This window comes from Accipiter gentilis, chromosome 21, assembly GCF_929443795.1.
Source record: "Accipiter gentilis chromosome 21, bAccGen1.1, whole genome shotgun sequence".
Lineage (NCBI taxonomy): Eukaryota > Metazoa > Chordata > Aves > Accipitriformes > Accipitridae > Astur > Astur gentilis.
The window spans coordinates 8,649,528-8,654,192 of record NC_064900.1 but is presented as its reverse complement, the minus strand read 5'-3'; positions in this window follow the sequence as shown (position 1 = coordinate 8,654,192).

Here is a 4,665-nt window from a genome sequence, read left to right as displayed (position 1 = left end):
TTGTGGTGCAGACAGCCTGCTCTGCTATAAAGTGGTATTATACATTCATAACCTTGTGATGGATAAACCATTAACTACTTGTCTACTGCTAAAACTTTAACCTTTTCTGTTCCACTTAGGAAAAAAAAAAAGGTTTGGTGGAGAAGTAGCACACCATTATTTCTATCATTTTCCACCCAATAAAACATTTCACTTATCAAGGCATTAAATGTCACGTCTTCTACTTGCTGCAGGAAAATGTCCCAGCTCAGACACCCAGCTACATTTATACTGATAAGAGCTAGAGCCTGTTATTTGAGTGCACACCATGGCTCAAAGCCATGTCACCGAACCTCTCTTCCCTCCAAGCAAGGCATCTCCATGAAGAGAGAGAGATATATGTGCGTGTGTATAGGACTGGCCTATATCAGGCACTTGGCATGCACTTTCAGGAGAGTAAATGGTATTTCCATACTACATCATTTGGACAGGCAGGGCAGAGCCTTGTTGCATCCCCTCGTGCACCTCCACCATTAAATATGGTCACTCAGCAGGCACCGGCGCAACTGGGAGTAAAATCCATGTCTGCAAATTCCCAGGACATCTGATTCACCTGGACAAGAGTGGGGAAGAAAAAGAAAACAGGTAAAAGGCACAAGTAAAATATGAAGCAGAAAGAAAAGTTACACCACCAGAACTGCCAAAATCAGCATCTTCTTCTGCACGCTAGCGTGTCTCCCGCTGACAAAATAAAAGCTATGAGATGAATATCACAGTCAAAGTGAAGAGGCAAATAGAGCTATTAAAAGAACTAATTGGAATAAACACTGTCTTTTTTATCATCAGTGATCAGTAGATGAATCCCCTGCATGTAAGTAGGAACAGGACCTTACTTTTAGATGGCGTTCTTCATCAGTGAGGAAAGGAGGTTTGTTTGGCTTTTTTAATTACCAAAGCACTTCCATCTCAATTTTAGAAGCAGGCCTCAAAAAAATGATGTGAAATGCCAAGGATACACAGAAATCCTGTCAAAAAAAGGGCTCAAGTCTCTTGGGATGTGGCCCAATGGTCTAGCTACTAGATACTACTGATACTGCTACTGATAACTGCTAGGTACTACTGTTTCTTTAACCCCTTACAGATTATTAAGACCTTTTTTTCTCTTATCAAGAAAAAAGATGAGTAAGATAAGGTATGCATTTAATCTCTTTGGTGGCAATCTGCAAAATATTCATAAAAATACTCGTTCTCATATTCAAAAAGTCGATATGGAAAATACCAAACATCTACTTTTTAGTGATCAAGACACTGTATTGAGGAAAGCACCTAAGGACGTAGGAAAGACTGAAATAATTAAGATTACATTTAGGAATGGGAGCTCCAAAATTTTTAATATGCTTTTTCAGCCAGCCAAATGTCTTAACAATCCGCTCGCAGAGGTTTTAGTTAAAGGCGGGCCATGCTGCCGCACCAGTGACTGGTACTGGGATAAACCTCCAGGTGGGACAGGGCTGTTTGCTGTCCCTCTGCATCTGCCTGCCCATCTGCGGTAACCGTTGCGTTACGAGTGTGTCTCTTGTCCTAGATGTTTCCTTTCTCCGTGTTATTCTCACTAGCAAAGAAAACAGAGAAGGAAAAAGAGCCTCGGTGCCGGAATCGGCACGGTGGTGCGAGGAGGGCGCGGGGGCCGTGGCATGCAGCCGGTGGGTGGGAGGGAGTCCAAGGGTGGGAGGAAACAGCCATCTCCCTGGCACAGAGGGGACACTCGAGTCTCTTAACTCACGAAAACGCAAACCGGCACATTTCTTCCGAGGGGGTTGCGCAGGGGCTCTGTGGGGCAGGGCAGCAGAGGTGTCCCCTTGTTCCGGCAGGAGCAGCGGCATGTCCCTATGCAGGACTTGTACAGAGCAAAGCAAGAACCAGGCGTGATTCGGACAGACTGGATCTTGCCGATGGGGAAACTGAGTCACAGAATAGTTCGGCAACATTAAGTCAAGCAACACCCAACATAACACCAAGTCTGAGGTTTACGATGTGTTAAAAGCACACCCAGCTTCTGAATCACAGGTCTGGGTCCTTTGCTAGTAGAAATGCTGCTAGACGATAGCAGGGACTTTGCATACTTGCAGAGATTTTAATAACAAAGTTGGAAGGAACTAAGAATTAATTCTTGTGGTTACTGACTATACCCTTTCTGTTCAATGGAAACAACATCCCTGCTTCAACCCTTTACACAGCTAACGTCATCACAGACATCTTTGAGCGGAATGTTGTGTTTAGATATATAAAATATTGTGAGTCTAAAACCTTGGGTTGCAAGCCCAGGTTTGCAAATGGAAGACCGTTTGTCAGTGGAAGTAGGATTGTAAGCATAAAAAATTGGGGACTTCTAACTTGACATGAATATTTTATATAAACCTTAAAGAAAAAAAAAAGGCATAAGGAACCAGATGGCAAAACCAAAACAAATCAATAAATACATCCCAAAGGATCTTACACCTTTATTTATGAAAATATTAAACCATGTTTATATGATAGAATAATCAAACTAAAAGAAATCCTTATTACTTGCAAATTTATATACGTGATGCAGCTGCGGGGAGACAAAACCATTTTTGAGTACTAGACATGTTTCCTCTGCTTTCCTCCATTTCTTTTAAGCCTTAATTAGAGCCAGATGTTTCTTATTTCCTTTCTTTTTTGTTTTCAAGCCTGACTAAAGTGTGGTGCCAGCAGTAAACACCATCTTTGACATTTTTTTATGTGTCAACTGCATCTGGCTGAGTCAGAGTCGCAAACCAGTAAAATTCCAGCAAAGCAGTGCAAGCTTTCACTCCTGCTGTCATTCCCATCGGGAGCAGGGAATCGGCATTACTGCTTCTGGGGTTGCCACACAGGAGCCATAAAAATCCCAGAGTGTGTCTGAGAACCTTGTCCCTGGTAAATAACTCTGGAGGCAGACTGGAATGCCATATACCATGAACGCAGCTTCCCCTCCTGTAGTCTTAGAGTGCTGGGAATGATTTCTAGTCACTTAATTGCTATTCAGTTGTATAGATCTGCAGTCTATTTTCCATTTCTTCTTTCCTCTCCTGAGGGAGGCAACGGCTGGTAACCACAGTATGTAGACGTAACCATTTCTCCTCCAATTTCATGCCCTTACTGTGACATTGACTTCTTAGGTACCATCCCCTGCAGAACATTTTGTCATTAAATGTCAGTGGTCTATATGCGAGAGCTTTCTTCCTGAATCAAATTGCAAAGTATGCTGTAGTATTTATAATTATGTTTCTCAACCACTTTTTTAATGTATTTTCATTCTAAGTGTACCAGATATAGAAATCTATGAATTGCAACAATTACATAACAAAGTGTTAGAAACTACTGTTCTGAAAAAGTCATCTGAGGACAAATTATGCCTTATTTGACAAATACTAAGCTTTTTACTCCAACATATTTTGAGCAAGCACATATTTTACCTAGAATAGATTTTAAAGGCAAGTGCCCAGCAGTTTTCCAGTTGTCTTTCTCCCTTTTAACAGATGTGCTGTTGTTGTGCAGTCCTTGGGAGTCAGGCTTGCTTCCACTACTGCACATGCTAAAGGACTTTTTGCATAAAAACTATGCTGTTTTCTTCCACCGACTTCTCTACCAGTAACTCCTACCCCAGCTGCTGTAGTTCTGAGGAACTGAACCATGTGGGAGGAGGGCATTAAGGTACTAGATACACCGAAGTTTTCTAGTGCCACAGTTTTAAGAATTACTGAACCTGTAGGATTGGAATTCCTTGCTGCCAAATTTGCTCTTAGTTCAAGCTAGATTTAGATACAAGGAAAAAAAAACCCTATTTATTTACAGAATATAGAGCAAACATCACACTTACGAAGCTTTACAGAGAGGCAGATAACGTAAATGAGAGAAAGCCACGTTTAACCCATTTATCCTTGTGATAAAACTTTAATGGGTTCCTTCCCTCCTGTCAGACAAACTCCTCACCTTACCCATGTGCGTGCCCCTATCAGTGGTGCTAGAGGAGCAGACCTCTACAGCACAACCATTCCACACTACAGAAGTTTTGGAACTCTAGTTTTGTCCCGGGGATGCAGATGCCCCTTAATGCTTGGAGCACACGAGGCGCAATGCTGGAGAGCACTGTCAAACTTTGTTTCCCGTGCCAGGACTCCAGCTGCCACGCTCTGGCTCCTTCCCATGGTGCAAACCTTGGCGCTTAAGTTAGGACAAGTGGGTGAGGTCCAAAGCGCTCTCTCGATCCAGACTAAAACGCTGGTGTAGGTGCACCCAGTAGTGTGGTCAGGGACTCAGGAACTGCAGGAGCAGCCTCGCCTTTAAGCTGCCAGCTTGGAGATGCTCTTTTTCCCCCAAGACATCTTGTTCCCTGCTCGTCCAGGGGGTGGTTTCAGCCTCTTTTCCTTTGAGCTACTGACAACACTGAGCAAGATCTCTTGGGCTCAGGCAATGCTGTCCCAAGACCAGGCTCGCCATACCTGTGCTTGAGTGCCTCCCTCCATGCCTCACCCCAACACCGATGCAACCGTGACGTCCCGAGTCATTCCCATGGGTGGAAACACCTTCCCATTGCGAGCCGAGCTTCTGCCGCACACTGAAGCTGGTCTGTCTTACACGGAGCCAAAGCCAAAACGTGCATTTTACATGATTGCCCAAATG